The sequence below is a fragment of the Rhipicephalus microplus genome, chromosome 5, assembly GCF_043290135.1.
Source record: "Rhipicephalus microplus isolate Deutch F79 chromosome 5, USDA_Rmic, whole genome shotgun sequence".
Classification (NCBI taxonomy): Eukaryota; Metazoa; Arthropoda; class Arachnida; order Ixodida; family Ixodidae; genus Rhipicephalus; species Rhipicephalus microplus.
Window position 1 is genome coordinate 18041549 of NC_134704.1, and position 20996 is coordinate 18062544.

Genomic DNA, 20996 nt, shown 5'->3' on the forward strand with positions numbered 1-20996 from the left:
CTGAGATCTTTTGCTAGCCTCCCGCTGATAATCGAATAGTCTGCACCAGTGTATATCAATGCATTGACCTGAAAACCGTCAATCAGCACAGGTATGTCAAGTGACACGCGGTCACTGGGTTCAGATGTGGATTTCGGCGTTTCTTCGGTACTGCGATTATTCTCTGGTTGAATGTCTTTCGTGTTGCGTGCAAGCGTCAATGGGAGGTCTTCCGCACTTTGAGTCTCAGCGACCTTGCCCCCGAAGGCCGCTGCCTTCAGTTTTCCCGACGGGGGCTTGGAGAGCGTTCCCGCGCCGTCACATCGAAACGTGACCCAGTGGCTGCGGGTCTCCTCGGAGATGGTGACCGTGATTGACGTCGTGTAAAGGGTGCACGCTGTTGCGCGAGATACTCCTCGATGTCCCTCGGCCTTTGACCGATTTGGGGACGAGGTGAATTGACGGAAAATCCACGCAGGCCAAGTTACCGGTATGGGCATTCGCGGTAAATGTGACCAGCCTCACCGCAATGATAGCAGAGGGGTCGTCTGTCCGGCGTACGCCAGAGATCAGACTTGCGCGTCGGTGCACGGCGACCATCGATGTCCAAACCAGCGTGCGCCGACTGAATCGCGACTGACGGCATCATTGTCTGGATCGGGACGTATGGAACTGTCTGAAGCGGAACGTGCGGCACTGTCTGGATCGGGACGTGCGGCACTGGCTGAGTCGGGACTCCTTGACCAGAACGAGGCGTGGCAGATCGCAAGGCTTCCGCGTACGTACGACGGCGACTGTCAGTAGACACAGGAGCCGTTTCCGGATCAACCGACATCAGCGGAAAACGATGGGCGTGCAACACCTGTTGGACCTCGTCACGGATGACACTGGTGATAGAACCAACATCGATTGGTCTTGTCCCGTGCATCTTTTCCATTTCTTCCCGGACGACAGATCGGATGATCTCGCGAATCCATTCGGGGCTCTTGCTCCCAGGGGTGGCGAAAATTTTGGGGGTTGAGGCAGCATTCACTTGACGGTCAAACAGGGCAGACCGTTGGTGCAGTACTTGCTCCATTGTTGCCGCTTCAGTAAGGAACTCAGCAACACTCTTAGGGGGACTGCGCACCAAACCAGCAAAAAGTTCCTTCACACCACGCATGAGGTGGCGCAACTTTTTTTCTTCTGCCATAGCAGGATCCGCTCGCTTGAAAAGCCGTGTCATGTCCTCAACGTACATCGAGACGGTCTCGTTTGGCATCTGGATGCGTGATTGTAGTGCACGCTCCGCTCGTTCGTGGCGGTCGGGACTCCTGTAGGTCTCCAGAAGGCGACGCTGGAACTCGCGCCAAGATGTCAGAACATCATCCCTGTTCAAAAACTACGTCTTGGCACCGTCCTTCAGGGAAGTGTACACGTTCCGGAGCTTCGCGGCATCATCCCAGTAATTTATCGCTGCGACACGTTCGAACTCACTCAGCCAGTCGTCAACATCTTCATGCTGCTCTCCATGAAAGGGGCTAGGCATGAGCGGGTTCTGGACGGTGCAGTAGATCGGCGTGGAAGGTGACGGAGCTTGCACGGGATCTTGTGTCGAAGTCATAGTCGCTGCGTCAGTGGTTGGTGTTTCAGGTGGTAGGCCTCGTTGGCGGCGGCTTACTCTGTGAACAGGAGTGTCCACGGGTGCAGGGCTTGTGTTCCGGCTGCTGGACGGGGTCTTGGGCATCGGGTGGATCGTGAGACGTTGTGCCTAGCAGCTCCACCAGTCTTGTCACGTTTCTTAAGACAAACTTGGTTTATTGGGTTCGTTGAGTCGACTAGCCAAGCAGCAGCTCAGACAGATCGTCTTTGTCTTCTTCCACTCCCGGATCTCACCCAAGCATATCAGGTGGCAATATTATGGGAAAATATAATAAACGAAATGGCATTACATGAGGAAGCAACAAAAGAATCGTTAACGTTCAGGAATGCTTTTGAACTTTATGCATCAATTTGTTTATCCATCAGAAGCACTGATAGTTGGGCAAGTTCGTTTGGGTTCATGGTTAAAAAAGACGCACTTAAATCACGAGAGGCAAACAAGATAACACATTGATGGGCGCAGGACTCGCAATTAAAGTTTATTCAGGTTGTCTCACACATGATTGATTGATTGATTGATTAGTGGGGTTTAACATCTCAAAACCATCATATGATTATGAAAGACGCCGTAGTAAAGGACTCAGGAAATTTCGACCACCTGGGGTTCTTTACCGTGAACTCAAATCTGAGCACACGGGCCTACAACATTTCCGCCTTCATCGGAAATGCAGCCGCCACAGCCGTGATTAGATCCCGCGACCTGCGGGTCAGCAGCCGAGTACCTTAACCACTAGACCACCGTGGCGGGGCTTCCCTCACACATGTATACAGGCACTTGCTCAGATGAAAATTCCCAGGTAATACAAAACACGCAAGGCTTATCATGCTTGCCTACTCAAAAACAATATTTGCCGTCCTTGAGTTTTCTTCATTTGTGTTTCGTGTTCTTGTGCTGTTCTTTATCCATTTACTTTATGCTTTTTTCAATATATGATAAAAAAATCGCCATATCTTCTTTTTATGATTCATGAATATTCTCCCTAATACATCTGATGTGTATTTCATTTCGTGTGGTGTTCGCGTCAAATTAAGAGACGGGAATATGATATGAAACTGCTGCAGAGTTCCACAGCCTTGGAGCTTTGTATTAGAAAAGAAAGGGAAAACAAGCTCCGTACTTTGTAGAACTAATTTAGATGCAAAATGTGCGACGGTTTCGCACATCTCTGTGATCTATACCTATTCAAGAAACAATGGAAGACCAGATGAAGAAGCGAGCTGCAGTGAATATTGTGGAAATATTGTATTGTATTGTATCTCTGTTTCTCTCTTTATTTATTGTTATTTTTGTAGAGGGAGCCCTTGTAGCTTTCTCTCAAATTAATTCGCTCTAAAGTTACACTTGTTTTTTAGTGAGCTGAAATGTGTATTATGTTTCGTACTTCACATGTTTTATTTCTTGTTTTCCGGCAAGTCTCCTTACCGTACAAGTTAGTCTTAACTTGAGAAAAAATTATTTCAAAAGACAAAGCCATGGTGGTAATATACCGCCTTTCTTCTACATTTTTATTTATTTTTTCTTTTTTGTAAGTAGTAGTGCAGTTATCTTTCGGTAATCACGTTATGAAAGAGAGATAATCATCTTACTTAATTCTAGTCCAAGATTGTTAGGGGGGAAGCTTCTTACGCCATGGGTCGCATGTCCCGTGTCGTAGTAGTCATCGTTGTAGTCGGTTGAATTGCATTGCACGTCAATAAAAACGTTGTCACAACGTATCCACGGAATGAATGATGGTGAGAGTGGGGCGAGGCGTCCACCAGTCCATCCGTGCCTCCTTGCTTCCTTCCGTTTATGCGTCCATTCGTCTATGCGTCTGTTCGTCCATCCGTGCATCCGTCCATTTGCGCGTCCATCCGTCCACTGCTTCACCCCACTCGCCATCATTCGCCTCGTGGATATGCTGTAATTTTTGTTGCGCTGTCCTTGATTAATAATATAGGTAATATGATTGCGATGCTCTCCCCCCTAGAATATACAAGACCAAAACCTTATGTGACCCTCTGAAAACAACGCCATGATTTATCTGATACAAATGGTCGAAGTTTAGAGTGCGCTATGCAGCCAGGTTTCTTAACCATGGGGCTTGAATTTAAATACTCATTTTTTATACTTCAAATCTGTCGGTGTAGATCAGGGGATGACAGATTTGTCGAGTGTGGTTTTTGATGTCATGTGCAGCAGCCTGTAGAATAGTTAATTCTCCCAGAGGAGTGCGTCCTATAGGAACCACTCACGTGTCACACAAACGTTCAAATACGTGTCCACGTTCACATGCGTGCCCGGAGACGTGCTACCCGCGCCCACATACAAACTGATCGACCCAACTATGCCTTTTGTACACACATACGCACGCACACCAGCAGATGTACACAAGATAGGACCAAATTTCACTGGACACAAGATTGCCATCAAAAATGCACTTGAAGTAGTAATACAAGATGGTTCAGCGAACTGGGAGCGGGGGGGGGGGGTAAACCCAGACACAAAACAAAAAAGAGGCACACAGCATGAGCGCTCCTGTTGTAGTAATACAAGTTCGCAAAGAAAAACAAATTTTTAAGGACGTTGCGTAGTCTTTCTAGTTTTCAACAGAACAAAGTACCTACAAGTTGAGAGGAGGTTCAGGAATGTTCAGAATTTTACATCCAAGTAAAAGTAGCATTTACTTGGTTCTCGCGCGCCCCTCGGTAACTTCATTGATTCTTTGTTGACATAGCTGGGCAAGCGTAAAGAAGAAAATACATTGTAAAGGTCTGCAATCTGCTAGACAACCCCAGTGGTCTGGGTTCACAAAGCGAATCATTTCTTGACGAGCGGGAGTTGAGCTTCCTGTCACTTATTACCTTGTTACCGAACTCCATGCCAAAGGGACCTTGTGAGAGCCCCTTGGGTATATTTCGTAAAAAAAAAGCTCCAGTGGAAGTTCTTGCCATCTCTTCACCCGCCATTTTATTATGGCTGCGTCTTGGCAGCTTTCGCTCCTTTTGATGTTTGCTGAATATGAGTGATCTCATGGCAGAGTTAGTTCAAGTGAATTTATCTACAACATGACAGACTGATGTCTAATTTCGGAGCGAAGCTTTCTTCGGAACAAATGCTTTTGTTAAGTAAACAGGTTTTCCATCAACTCCTAGGTTTCTTTCCCTGTTTAAAACTTGTTCAACAGATTGAAGCGAGAGAAAGAATAGAATAGCCACCGACAAGTGTAACTTCAATTAAGCAACTGGTTGATAAAGTGCAATGGAGCAAGTTAAGTTCTCTCGCCTTTTATCGTGAATACTCTTTGTCTCTTCAAAAAACGGGCTAATAGTATTCCGGCTTGGTTGTCGTGTATTTATTGGTTTCTCTTTGGTTATTCCAGCTGTTTTGCACCGCTTCTGACTGGACCCAGTTTACTATCCACAAAGCACGTAGACAAAATGTTTTTGGGAGGGGGGAGAGAGGGCACATCCGTGATTTCAGGCCGGGCATCACCCTCGAAACTGTCCTGTGTGTTCTTACTTCTCAGTCTTTGTTTTTCGCGCTGTTTACCTTAAAAATGGGTCATTTTTAGCTCTATATACCATGACAAAAAACACATTTGGAGAAGGGGGGGGGGTACGGGATCAGTGTACCCCTCTTTGGCTACGTGTTTGCCATCCACCATTCATGTCACTTTCACACAGTTATGTTAAAGAGAAGTTTGAAACAATACTGACAGCTTCAATACCGGCGTGGTCTCCTTATGTGAACACTATAGCCTACGTAAACAGTTCCGATGTAGTGATACGTCGTTATCCACTTCACCGCTTCACTATTAGAAGAGAAAATGGGAGAGAGGGAAAAGGTGGGGATGTTGCGCAATTTAGCATACGTGGTACACTACTCTGAACAGAGAAAAAATGGATGGGGAGAGTGAAAGAATGGTGAAGAAAAAGAGGAAGAAACACACACACACACACACACACACACGCACGCACGCACACGCGCGCACACACACACAACGTCACAGAAACGAGCGGTATACCTGTGCAGTATAGGACACCATGATGAGTCTAGAGCCACTCGTGCAAATGCGTTATCCTGAGAAATTTTAACAGCGCATTGGTTGCTTTAACTCTCGATGAAATTTCGTGCTGGGATTGGAGGTTGGTCGCTAGCGACATCGATCAGTTGTCCATGTCAGTGAGAGCGATTGCAAGTGATAAAATGATGTGTTATCCAATCAGGATCTTGGCGAGGTGGCATTAGTATCGTGCGTGAAGTAAACGCAAATACGGACGCAGGAAGCGCTAATAAAGCGCGGCCTTCTGGGCGAGTTCGTATTGCTACATCCCTGTACCCGTCGATTGGCGAAAGACCATGCTCTTTATCTTATCTTCTAGCTGAGCCAACCGTGATGTAAAGGCCACTTACCAACGTGTTCATCGCCCATGACCCGTCTTGTGTGAAAACAAAACGGCTGTTGTTCGGGTGAAGCCTCCCAAAAATTATGTAAGATAAAAGGAAGCCAAGAAATACAAGAAGACGTGATAGGACCGGCGGTGATGCATGTAGTGTGTCTTCCGAATATTGATCGGTAAAAGCACACGTTGCCATGAGCGCCAGAAGGGTTCTCCACTGACGGTCTACTTGACGATTCAAATAAACGCCTGTTGGGTGTATAGCGAAAAAAAAAACATCCCGCGTTCTTCTTCACCTGCGTTCTGCACATGCACGGTTAACCTTTTTCTGTCTTTTTGTGTTTCGGGGATTAGGCAGACGACAATGCACTATACCCTCGCAATTCAGCAATACATGTCACTGCACTAGAAGGAATTTGTACCTGAAAGTGCCTGCACACGCCCACACACACACACACGCATGCTGTCGTTATTTAAGATTTACACTTACGATCTTTAAGTGTATCCGTAAGACTTACTATAGCATTCCATATTAATGCATTACTAAAAATGTAAAATTGCAATATATGCTTTTCTTTTACAAGTTAATACCAAGCAGCCAATATTACGAGGCGAAACGTAATATGGGATGTGAGAATAATGTAGATCCCCCTGAGCTTTGTTAACCACGTCTCAATATTTTTGCTCATGAGTGTTCTCGCCTTTCGTGTCCAATGCATCATCCGGGAACCGATTAGGCATCCTCGATCTTAGCAGTACATCTTAGCCGCTAAGCTACAACGGTGGTTATATCTTTCCCGCAAACCTCGAGGGGATTTTCAGGTGCGTGTAGTGTTTACAGAGCGTAAACGCGCATATGCCAGTGCTGTGACACGGAATTTTATTATTATATATTGATAACTGTTCCTATGCTTTTAAAGTTTCACTAAGCATGATGACTTCCTAGACCACTTTTGTTCCTGATGACTTATTTATTAAGACCTTCTAGAAATCATAAAATATCAATGTCATTACTTGAAAGTTAACAATTTGAAATGCCAAGTAATTTTTGGCGAAGTTCGGCGAATTTGAGCGTATCTATCTTTCTATCTAGCCACTTGCGTTTGGGTGCTCTCGTGGTCACCCCCTTAACTTAGCGTGAACCGAAATTAACATGCGAGTGTAAGATGGTTTGACGAATATGACGCGCTGGTCTATACATGAATAATGTCGCAATCTCGTTGCGTACATAGTCAAACACTTCCCGCCAGACAGTGGCACATACCCATGGGCAGGTATGTGCCACTGGTATTAGGCTATGTGCCAGAGGTGATTGACACTTACTATCTACCCAGAAACGACGAGAACACACATGGGCAATTTTAACGCGCGAGCGTTAAGACATACCCGACATCGGTAGCGTCAACCCGACTAATGCCAAGAATAAATAAGACGGTCACAGCTGGAATTGAACCCAAGCATTTTGCGTGGCAATGAGGCATTTTACCACAAAGCTAGGCCAGGTCTCGGAACTACTTTTCAAATAGACGCTTGAATTCGTGAGAGAGAGAGGGTGTGTGAGAAAGGAAAGGCCGGGAGGTTAACCAGATATTGGCATCTGGTTTGCTACCCAGCGCTGGGAGCGGGGAAGTAGGGGCAAGAAAGAGGGGGTAGATAGAATAAAAAAACGCACGCGCACTCATAAGAAAACGAAAACACACACAGGAAGGGCGTCCTAGCTACAACCGTTCAGTAAGGCCGGTCGATCGCAAAAAGTGTACTAGCGCTTTCAGGGCCCTCTTCTGTGAAGTCGCATCTTGTCGATACTGCAGAATTCCCTGCTCTGACAGAGGTTGATCATCTAACTTGTAGAGTTCCCTGCGAAGGCATAGTCGTTGTTTACTATACGCTAGGCAGTCACAAAGAATATGTTGGATTGTTTCCTCTTTGCCACAGTGGCCACAGGCTGCGGTGTCGGCCATCCCAACGCGGAAAGCGTAGGCGTTGGTAAACGCAACGCCCAACCACAGCCTACATAACAGGGTCTGGTCTGCTCGGCAAAGCCTCGACTGAAACTTCAATAGTGCTGGTAGAGCTGCCTAGCCAATTTTATAAACATTACGTATGTACTCCTTTGATACAGCCGTCACGCCGGTTTAACGCCAATTGTGGTTAGTTGCCATGCGCTGGAGTTGACTCATGTAACAGTGTCCAGGGCCAGCATCTTCGCGAGCATCAGCGCTTCATATCAGCTTCTGGTGTTGCTAATACGCATGTTCCGGTTGGCATCGTTGCGCAAGTGCAAACAACTGGCTATATAAACATCTGTGACTATTTTAACATATGTTTGTGCGTACAACATTGGTACATATTTTTAGCGTCTTTTCATGACTGCTCGCTCAATAAAAAAAATTGCAACACGGTCACCTTCGCTCCGCATGATTCGCATAACGTTGATTCCCGTGTACGTGGGATCGCCGGATTTTTTTTTCTATTCCTTTATTTGAGAGTTGTATTCCTAAATAAATCGATGAGCCACAAAACTAGAACTGATTACAACAGTGAGACATCTATTTATTATATGCACTCAATAGAACGAGCCTCGTAAGAGACGGACACGTGTCGCTTGTGCGCTAATTGTGTGAAAAAACGCTTATTCCTGATATATTGGACATATTTAGCCCAACGTGCGTTCCAGCTCGTCACATTTTATAATACGGCACATTACCACTTGTAGCATTTCCTATAATCTAACAGCGGCGTGCGCTAGACCCGCAGGTTCCCGCTTTCCGCATCGGCCTGCGACGCCTGAAATATGTCAAAGTGGTAAATTTCATTTTTTTTTTGTGGACTGGTCGACCCTGTGAGGTTGCACGTGTAGTGATGTTTGAGCCTGGCTGGCGTATTCATAGACGGACACGGACATTTAATTAATATATATGAGCATTCAACTAAAGCAAAGGCAAAGACAGCAGGTGACAAACATTAAGAGAAACCAAACACAAATACGCGCGAAGAGCAGATACAAAACGAACTATTCTCTAGACAAACACTGCAACAGATACAAGTAGACAACGTGAAATGTTAATAAACTAAATGTACATGACAAAAAATTGAGAGATACAAATAATAATTTTTAAAAGGTTGTGCTCGCGCTTCTAAACTTCTACGTGCGACGCAGCACACACAACTCTAATCATTTAAAGCTCGCTATATTAATATACCAGTTGAAAAAAATTCACAATACAAGTACCATATGGACCAAGCCAGCTCGTAGTAAAATTAGGGGAGTTGACGGTGTGCCGTTGAAAGTCTCACCAGCTTAGTAGACGACAAGGGTGCCCGGGGTGTCAGCCGTTTGAATATGCGGTGCGGACACTCCATGCTCAGCGCCTACACGAGACTCGCGACAACGACAACCGCGCTTCTCTCTGGTTGAACGTCAACCGCCGAAACTGTCAAACTCTCTTCGTGACGTAGCGTTCTCCCCTTGAGGTCTTTTTCCCCGAATACATACGTGCCCTCATCACTGCAGGTGTAGGCAAGACGTAGCGGCGCCGCTGCCGAGTAATGAGTTGCCGGAAGTTTTTTTTTTCCAAATCTAAAGGCGCCCTCCCTTCGTCGAGGGGTGCGCCATCGAGAATGTTCCACGTTTGTGACACGGAGAAACACATGCATACAATTCTCAACGAAAGTGCCTAGCCTTGTTGGTGTCCTTTGCCCGGCTCAAGTCAGCTTTTCAAGAAATTTTATACAAGTGAGAATGAAAACAAAGAAAAAAAACTACGTAGTGTTCAAGAAAGAAAACAACATGGAAGACATAAGGTGTTGGAGGGCGAAAAGAATTAAGCGTGTTCGGAGAAAAGGTAGTTCGAACAAATTTAGTACAGAAAAACCACTTTTAATAGCCATTGTTGCGGACGTGGTAAGGGGAGTGATTGCTTGCACTGTGGTCATTCTACACCAAGAACTTCTCTAAGATTCATATTTATCGGAAATCCCCTGTGTTCTATTTAGTGTCTTCTTTATTGGATAACGCTTCACTTGTAGTAGGGTGTGCCGCATACGGAGCTGTGGTTCGATAAAAAGGAAAGCTCAACAATTTCACGGAGTTTCTTGATAAGATTTAAAATATAAAAAATGGAGCTTCCAACGAAAAAAAAAAGAAAAAGAGAAGAGAAATGAGCTTACACAACAAAAAATAGCGTCGAAGAACGAGTTAAGGAAGAAGCGTGAAGCTCTCTGTTGAGGCTTGGTGGGAGCGCTGCGAAGCAGTCGTTTGAAGGGATCTTTGTAGCAGGTGGTGTCATTTAAGCGATAAATCTGCCGCTTGATGTCCACATGCATTAAACTGCTTCTTTCTTTCTTTCTTTCTTTCTTTCTTTCTTTCTTTCTTTCTTTCTTTCTTTCTTTCTTTCTTTCTTTCTTTCTTTCTTTCTTTCTTGTCCCTATTGCAGGAGGCCGATTCGACGAAGAAATCACGCGTGGATAGGAAGAGAAGTGGAAAGAAAGGCTCCGTGGTAAGTGTAGTCTCTGTTGTAGGTAGAACAATGCAGAGAAGACAGCGGAAAATGACTCCGATGCTGGGCTATGCTAGTGAAGCAAAATACAGGAATCTTTCTCACCATAGCGCTCATAGGTAGGCGACAGCTGCGCTGTAAGAAACGCACTCATGCCTCCTTTGCTTCTGAGAGACCATGAGCCTCGTTCCGTTCTTCGCACCAGTCACTGGCTCGGAGTGCCATAGCAACATTGAAGCTCAGAATAGGGCTCAATATGCTTGGCTGCTTTTAGGAACAAAGATTATAAACGGCAAGTCTTCGGTGAAGCAACAGATATCGTTACGTTAAGGAAAATTGCGGCGACAAATTTTTTTTTTTGGGGGGGGGGGGCAAACATCAGCAGCAAAGATAATGATGATGAAAAAGCATCTGTTAGACCTGTAATGGGACTATCTAGCCTATTATGACGGCTCAAACAGAGAGCGGTGAGTAAGCAAAAGGTTGCATGAACAAGAAGTGCTGACAGTCCTGCGACTGTTGTCAGCCATGTGTCTAAAACACTGTTCTTGACACCTCAGACAATTGATCTGATACACGGAAACACGTTAGGCCAATGCATCCAAAGAAAAATGTAGGCTTTCAGTGCGTCGAAAAACATGACTGTTGTGTGTCGTATGATACTTTCTATTCGTTCTTTGACATCAATATTCAAAACAAGAACTTGGAATGCTTGTTATAGAAGTACTATCCGCGGCTTAATCAAGTGCGACTTTGCCACCTTAGTATGACATGGCACAGATAAGGTGGCCCCAGACGCATGGGACGTTGCATACATACGTGGTCTCGGTTACTGTTCAATATTAGACGTGTTTCTGAAAACAAGTCTGTTTGCACACCTGTGAGCCCCTATTATACTCAGTATTATTAGGGCGTAATATAAAAGATATTATATGCTTTGTCTCGCTCTTATTGTCTAAGGTATGTAGCATATTAGTCGCGTATAATTTTCAACACATTGTGAAAGTGCAAATTTTCACATAATTGTTGTTGCTCTTGCATCATTTTTCTGTATACGATGAAGCAAAGAGAATTGGGAATTACAAGCACTTGTCCGCAAAGGTTGGCGCACATCCTAAACTTTTCGAGGCGGCAAGAATAACGAAAGAAAAAAAAACTAACACGCTCCCTGATGCATTTACCTAAGACGACTGGAAGCTGAACGCCACGTTCTTTTTCTTCTCATTTAATGCGTTGATAGTGCCCCACAACCACCTTCCCGCACCGAACATGGATTTCCACTGCCTCCACAATCCCAGCCCATGCTTTAACCAATCTTCTCATGTGATGACGTACTTATGTGACGTTACATCTAGTGACGTCACTGTGATGTTACAATGCAATTATAATTGCCTCCTAAATTTAGGTATTGTGACAACATGATGACGTCGCATGGAGATGCCATCGCGTTGCGATGCTTTTCTTGCGCCCCTCTTGTTGACGCCACTTATGGGAGACGCCGACACTGGACGCCATTCCCTTTCTGAGTTTGATGAAGCTTTTAAAAAAAAACAGCTTACCTCCTCTCTTGGAGGTAAACAGTGGTGCCATAAACAAACGCATGATGTCACGGCAGTAAATTCAACACGGCAGCGCTAAGCTTTGCGACAGTATAAGCCAAATTTGTGTAATAGCAGGTGAGAAGAAAAGTTTTCAGATAATAAATAAATAAATAAATAAATAAATAAATAAATAAATAAATTTGTAGCAAGAGAACGACTCACTTCAGGTCTGACACCTAGAAGTGCGTAGCTGTACACTTTCCTTAAGTCGACCGGAGTTCTAACAGTGACTGGACCGCCAGGACATTGCAGAACCACATTACGGTATCTGAAAAAAAAATTGGAAATTTTTCGTCGTGGTCGATTTAATTCAAACATCGACCTGATTCTGGAACGCTGTCGATGTAGAAGTGAGGTCATCTCGTGGGCCCTTACCTTTTCAGAGTGATGATTAAAGTCTTTTGAATAAAAGGGGCTACGAGGCTTTCTTTGGGATAAACAAATTAACGAAGAGTTTTTAACATTCAGATTGATTCACCAAGGACCTTTCGCCATCTAGTGTGCCGCCACCTAGCTGCGTGCTGAGTGTGTCGGGTTTCGAAAAAAATAAATTTGTTAATATCTGTCCGTCGGTTTCTCACGGTACATTAGCTACCCTCACTGCGAATAACCATGCTTTCTAACGGGTGGTCGACGCGCAGAGGTAACTTGGGAGCTATAAAGTTGCACTGCTAAGTGCGCGAGGAGTTCTTGGAGGCTGCATCCACCAACTCGCAGCATTTCACACAAGCTATGTCAACGGAAGAAGGAATTTTTGTTTTAAACTTTGTTGACAAAAAAGCGTGTAGTTTTAGGACTTTTGTAAATCCTATTATCTCCTTGGTGCATGCGTCGTCACAATACATGTTGCCTCTAATTACTCGGGCTCACCTAATAAATAGTCGGGCCTAAGATATACGCCTAATACTCCCACCACCACTTATTGAAAACAATAAAAGGCTTAGTGTTTATTTTAGCTCAAGTCTCGCAAGAAGAGTGCCTTTTCTATTGAGCGTAACTGGACCTGACAGCTACATCACATTCGTGCACAGGAGTACTGGAATCAGAAATGGACTCCAGAGACGTGCATGAAGGTGTAAAAGGCAGCTGTGTACATTTGTCTCGCCCTCGTTGCAAATTCACTGACGTTGCTTTATCGCTAGTTGTGGACAAATGATCTTCGACGAATGCAGATGTGGCTATAGAATCAGCTACAAGAAGGAAGTATAGGAATGAAGTGCCATGCTGAAAATGGTTCTCGGCCACTCACTTGGTCATTTATTACAATAAAGATCGGGACCCCACCCCCATCCAGCCTCTATATCGCATGTCTGAAGCATACACCGTTAGGATGTATGCTTGCGAACACGGCAAGATTCTATTTTTTAGTACTTTACGTTCTCTCCCCTTGTTTGTGTATCTTCCGAACTGTGTCGAGCAGCTCAGATGTTTTCACTCGAGATTTGTGTACAACAGCTTTTTGTGTACGCGTCTTGCGAATTATAAATGGCTCTTATGGTCAAATGAATCAGCAAATGGTACCTAGTCAAGATAAATGTATATAAGCTCTGACATCCTCCATAGATATTGTGGTTGTTTCCAGCTTTGAAATGGCGTACTTCGACGTATCTAGAATTTTTACATCTCTGCTGATATATGTGGAGTTTAACGTCCCAAAGCGACCCTACTATTATGAGAGACGCTGTAGTGGGGGGGCTCCGAAACTTTAGACCACCTGGGGTTCTTTAGACCACCTGGGGTTCTCAGATCTGGGTTGCACCCAAATCTGAGAAATCTGAGCACATGGGCTTTACATCTCTGCTGTATCGCTTTTTTGCACGGTTAAACAATGAAGGAGCGCGCATTTATCTCTAACTGGGAAATTAATTTGCATATGGCTTGCGACAGTTAGTAGCTACAGTCCCAATCGTCTCGCGGCACCTACTGCGGTTTACGCTGGGTGCAACTATTGAACAGGCAATTCTAATCCTGTAAAGCGTGTTTTGTCTGTTAGGCAAGCCTGTCCACTTAAGAAGCAAACTTTACAATTACTAAATTTTCATAAAGCGTCATTGTTTATGACACTCGTTAGTTTATACTTCCGTTCACAGCTACGTTTCAGCATCCCGTAATATTATATATCACCAATTATTATGGTATAATCTGTAATATTTGAATATTCGTGCATGTACGGGCCGTGGTTTGGATAAAAGTGCCATTGTAGTCATTGTGGCTTTTATTACGATAGCAATTATATATACACTCTCGACTATACGATGCATGACGGCGACGCCAATGCCATAGTTATAAACCATATATGTATACGTATCTATATATATATATGAAAACGCAAGAAAGAAAAAAATTCAGAAAACAGACTTCGGTGCATTGAATCTAACGTAACACCTCCACGTCGCAAAAGCGAAGCGTTAATTACTGAGCCACCGAGGGGTATCTCCTAAAAGTTCAAACAGCAAGCTATTTGTCGTTGTTGGCAGGTATCTCGGGGAAGGGGGGAGAACTATCATGTTTCTAGCATCATCAGGAAGATGACGCAACGAGCGTGCGGTGGCTCTCATTTCTTACGCGTACTTTGGCCCAGACCTTTGACGGGACACCAAATTACTCTTCAGGTACGTTGTCCTCAAAGCGATTTCTTTGCCATTTCTTTTTTATTGAAATAGACAATAAACGAAGGTGTTTTTGTCACCGTTACTTGGCGACGGCTACCCTTTTTCACTTAATTGGTAAAAATAAAAAAAGAAAAAAAAAACAATAGCATATATACATATATACAGTCCTACATGGGTGAGAGCGAAAGTTTTCTTACGGGCAGCAAACACCACGTAGACGCCATGCTCACTTTGAACTTCTTGGTGATTTGTCTAAGACTTTTCAAGTGATAATTCTATCTCAGCTAGATTTCAGTAAAAAAAACTTTTCGATTCTGACTTACATTAGCCTCTACATATGGCCAAAAGAAACAGCAAACTATTGATAACGACCGTAAGACTCAAAACTCAGAATGAAGCTATCGAATGATGCGCACACTGTACTTTGCTTGTATGGAAAAGAAAACTCTTACCTGTGGTGTCTTTGACGTATGGCTGTAAGGATCTTACCCAACCTGGAAAGCGAGTAGCACGTTTCTTTATCGTGACTGTTGTTTTATTTCATCTACATCTCTTAAACTGAACATAGAAATCTTCACAGACGAGTCCAGCTCCAGCATGTGTACAGCATGTGTACAGCATGTGTACTTAGAAGCTTAAAATGCGTCCGGTAGCCTAATGAGTAAGATAAATTGCAAATTTACCATGTCTCACGTCTTAATGGCCCTCAAAGCGCCATGATGAAACAACGTACTACAGCAGAAAGCCTGAAATAAAGAACTCATTTTGTTTGTTACCCTACCGGGAAGGCATTGAAGTGAAAGAAAAAGTCGTCGATACTGCTTCGTGCAGAAAAAACAACTGAAATGCTCCCGAAAAAAAAACAGCGTTGCAGAAATGGGCCCAGAACCACGTTTGAAGAGAAAGTGCATGGAAGTCACAATACTGACGTTTTCTCGGTAAGGTGAGTCAGCATGCGCTGAACGAAAATGCATTATGTTTTGAATTTACTGTTTACAATTTCCTTGTCGGAAAGAAGTCAATGGGACGAGGACAAGGTGAACGACCGAAAAGTCCGTTTATTTTTCTGTAACAGTACACTTTTTTGATGCGTCAGGACTTTTCAAACAACTGTGGTGGTCATAGGAGACTTAGGTCAATACAGCTAAGAGCAGCATCATTAATGGCGTACTTCAAAACTTTCAATGACAAAAGTAAACAAGCCGAGCATAGAAAGAGTTCACGAACTGAGTACACAGCATCCACGCTCTGGATCACAAATAAATACTTCTTCAATGCATACTAGCAATTCCGTGTTTTTTGTTTACTATTTGTACATTGAAAATTCGCGACAGTGAGGACGACACAGAAAAGAAGTTACAATGCCAATAAGCAATTGAATTGGTGTAAACAAAATGCATTTTCTGTGGTCCTACAAAGGGTGTTCTTACGTTATAGCTAGTCCCATAAGCTGCTACCAAGCAGCTGCAATGTTGCTGAGGTTATTAGTTAAGATGGTCACACATTTCCTTTGCTTGGATTCATTAGAAAAAGTGATTTTCAAACAAATGTCCACATGGTGTTTGCGTTAAATCGCATCCATAGCTTCCGTTTGAAACGAATATGAACACTATAGCGTGTAGAATTACGCTCAAACCTCTTCATGCTCCTAGAAGCTCACAAGTAGATTACAGTGAAGACTTATGCCGTAACTACTACGCAAATTCTTTTAGCCAAAGATATAAGAGTCACTGATTTTTCGATGAAACTTAATAATTTGTTATGCAGTCAGAAGCAATGTGAAAGTTCAATTGATCTTCTCCTTATGCACTGTCTCTCTGAAGAAAGACGCCAGAATTGTTTTTAATAAAAATCCCAATGTTTTAGGCTCAGTTTCATCACATGGCTTACTATTGCAAGGGACGATCGAGGGTCAGCTGATCACTATGACGTGTGTGTGGGGAATGTGTGCGTGTGCGAGTGTGTTTGTGTGTCCGTGTGTGTGTGTGTAACTTCATGATTCTTGAACCTGGAGAGTAGTAAGTGACAATAAGGGCGTCTGGAGGGCAGTAGGTGATAATAAGGATACAAGTTGAGTGCACAAAAGATTATGGACAAACGGAAGAGGCGTGCACGCAATGGCGTTAACACATGTGTGTTTACGTCCTTTTGTGCGCTCAACTTATAGCACTCCGTCAATATGATGGAAAGGGCTCCGAGTCCAAAGAAGTGTTGTGAGAAACCTTTACTGTTAATTTTCACTCCGTTGTAAACTAAATGAACACGGTTGTTATAGTTTCGTTGCTCAATATTCGTAAAGATACAAACATGAACTTATTGTTCATTCATTTACCCAAAAGTGCAAAAATTAATAAATAGGCGTGTGACATGCCACCTTTCTGAGCGTTTTCGCGCAGCGTGTCAGTATCACTAGGGCTGCGCCCTTGATATACAAACGAAGCCTTAGCTGTCAGAGCCCTAACAACCATTAATGGGTACGCTACACGTTGGAACGCCGTTTTCAGTGGGTGTTATTAATGTGCCCTCCCTTGGGCTTCCTGCTGTGACCGCAGGGACGGATAATCAGTCCGCTAATGTGCGCCAAATAATTTGGCACGCATCGAGAGTCGGGGATGCGCTACGGCGACGGCCTGTGTTGTCAACCTTCCTCCCAGTATTGCGAACTAATGGGATGAGACAAGACAGGTGTTATCTAACGCGTGGGTATAAAAAGACAAAATAATACAAGGCAAATGAAGTGTTCAATTTGAATGAATGGTTAGTTTTTGTTGCAAAAATAGTATTTGATATAAATCAATGTCAAGTAATTAGTTCTAACTAGCGCTCAGCTTCCGGGGCTTGATTAGGTTACTAAGATTAACCACAAGGAATCAACTAGGCTCGTGGTCACTAGAGGCTTCCTGGATGGCGTGACAATCTTGTGTGAGTGGTGGGCAATATAGGTTACCCTACGAAAACTCACTGTCAAGGGTATGACGTCGACTTTTGTACTCCCGTGCAACAGTAGAGAAAAAAGGTGATCCTTCTCTCCGTTGTAAAGGTCGATAAAAAGCAATCTTGGTCGTCCCTCCTTCTCCGGAGAAAGATTGCACGGAAACAACTGAAACGAGCTCGCGTCACAGCTGCTTGCATACTTGTCCGGAAGCGTCCGTTACACGGCCGCATTCTCTGAGAGCTAGCAGCAATGCGCTTCCGAGCTAGCTAGAATTTCTCGCTTTTACGACTCGAGCTTGACACCAGGTTATGAGTGAATCGAGGCATCTTGCACAAACGCTTGTTCCCTTGCGTAGAGTGCAAGTAGTTTCGAAGGCACGGGCAATAAAGCTGATGCCGGCGGAGCGATTTTACGAGTGGATCCACATACGCGAACTCCGAGGGCGCAGTTTCTCCGGCTCCGTTTTTTTCGAACGCGTCGACATTTGAAATCAAAACGGAGAAGCGGGTAAGTAGATTGCTGTATCTCGCATTCATGTTTTTTTTAACATTTTTCAAGTAGCAAACAACGTTAAATTAAAAAATAACAGCTACACAAATGAAGATGAGTAGACTAGACCAGCGCTTATTCAGTCGATTTGTGTTCTTTAGTTTGCCTCGGTTGAAAAGTGGCTGCAATGCTCAGATGATGACTCGAAGGTTGTGGGTTGAGTTCCCCAGCCATGCCAGCTGCATCTTTCGATGGAGGCGAAATAGCAGAGGCTCATGTACTGTGTGATGTCCGTGCACGTTAAAGAACACCGCATGGGCCAAATTTTCGGAGCCCCACACTGCGGCGTCTCTCGTAACCATAATGTGGTGTGGGGAGTAAAACCCCAGATATTATCATTAATTTGTGTTCTTTAGTGTTGGCACTTTCTTTTAAAGTAAGAAGATCTTTAGGGATGGGGGGGGGGGGGGGTAAGCTGTCGTATGATGTCGTTCCTGCTTGGCATACCACAGGCAAAAACGAAATATAGCAAAGCCCACTGTAGCACGCTCGCGCCAAAGAGAAGGCTTCTCCTTCTTACTCTTCGGTATCCTCGGTGATGATTTTCAAGCAGGCAAAACCCCATATAGCAGATCCATCTCGCACTTTCAGTGGGCGGTCACGTCAAAAAGGAGTCTTTTTCTTCCTATCGTTCGAAAGCCTTGATGATGATATTGACACGTGTTTATATGAAAAATAACGATGATAGGAACGTTTTGTAGATTCCAGCTAGTGGGTCAGGTGGTTGATCGGGACGACAACGAAGCAGGCATCTTGCTGTACAGAGACTTTTCGGCTCGAGCTTTCGAACAGCGACTGACGTTTGCCTGCTCTGAGGGTTTGGCCAAGAATTCAATAGTTGTGATTGATTTTATTTATTCTTTTTTTTTCGTAAGCGTTTTCTATAGTGTCCTTATTGATTAGCGAGTGTATTTTCAGATAGTACGACCAGGCAGATGCCGTTTTCCTCACCTGTACCAGGGGCTTTCCTCTGGTCTGCTTCTCTTCCTTCGCAGGAATTACCAGTGGACTTGTTTTTACGCAATGGAATCTCATCCGTTCCTGTAGCATTTGGTCCCAAGCAACGATAGTATCATACGGATGAAGAATCCAAAAATGATTCAGACGGAGTTGAGAGCCGCTACAACTCACTACCAAAGCATCACAGAGGTCAGGCAGTTCGGCAAGGGTGGCATTCTTTGCTTCTCCTCTGACCAGCTCTGTGTTCGAGACCTACTAAAATGCTCGGTATTCGCTACCAACCCGGTGAGCGCATTCAGTCCACCTCACCTAGCTTGCGTCAAAGACCTCGTTCGGGGTGTCGATGTCAACTTGACCCCAACTGAGATATTAGATATGTTTTCAGAAGCAGGTGTGATAGCTATCTATAGATGTAGTCGAGTTGTGGACAAGAACAAGGTCCCAACGGAGTCCGTGATTGCTACATTTGCCGGGTCGAATCGCCCAACCGAAATCAAAGCGTGGCCTTTAATACACAGAGTGGAGCCACTATCACCTCGTCCCCTACAGTGTATTAAGTGTTGGCGTTATGGGCACACAGTGAAAGGGTGCAGGTCAGTACCTCGATGCAGAATTTGTGATGAGACGCACAATTCAAACGACTGTAAAAGTAATGAAGAAAAGTGCTGTCTTTGCCATGAAGCACACTGCGCTGATAACCCAAACTGCTCAGCCAAGGCACGTGAAATCCAAATACTTGAAATTGTAGACAGAAGGCGATGCTCCCGAAAGGATGCCATTACTGAAATTCAAGCCCGAACTCAAGGTTATGCCGGAGCAGCTGCCCGCCATAACATAGCAATGGAAGCATCCTTTTCCCTATCAATTGCGGATATGATCGAGAAGGGTGTGGATAAGGCTATGCAATGCCTTGCTACCACCCTATGTGAGTCGCTGTCGCACATTGTGAATAACCAAATCGCGCAAGTCTATGGAGCGCATATAGATATAAGTACGGCTGTAAAAAATGCTGAGTCTGCACACCCGGCAAGTGAGGCAGAATCTGAGATAACTCCACTAGATGCACAGTCTACAGAGCCCTCTGGAGAAGGCATTCAGAGGCAAAGCGAGGGTGCACAGGAAACTTCTCAGGACACACAAGATATGGACATAGATCTCAAATGCCTAAAGCGTTCTAGATCCCCTGCATCGAAAAACCTAGCTCGCCGAAACATGTAAAAAGCAAGAAATACCAGAAAGACAACCTTTCAAAAACCGATTTTCTAAAAGAAAGTATTTTAGAAAAGGTGATTGCCGAAACCATTTTAACGAAATCATAGGGTCTCTTAAAATTATACATTGGAATTGCCGATATCTTTACTCAGCCATAACAGATCTGTTATACCTGTCTTCGAAATTCGATCCGGCTATTATTGCATTACAAGAAACTTGGCTATCCACACATCATGTATTTCACCTACCCAACTTCCAAACCTTTCGTCTAGACCGTCCATCCAAAGGTGGAGGTTTAGCTTTCTTTATAAACAATAAAATTAGTTTAAAAGTCAAAAACTCCTACAAATGTATGTCTTCTGAATTCGAAATTTTCGCGTTAGATATTACCTTGCCAGGATACTTGCCTTTCTCGCTAATAAACGTATACTTTCCTGTAGGCGTTCAAGACACGAGACTGTTAGATATGGCTGCTAATTCAGGCTGTAAAGAAAAAATTATAGTTGGTGACTTCAACTCTCACCATACCTGCTGGGGTTTTAGAACTGATCAGTGTGGACAACGGTTGTGGGACTGGTCGGTAGACAACAACTTATTGTGCCTTAACGCTAGAACTCCCACATTT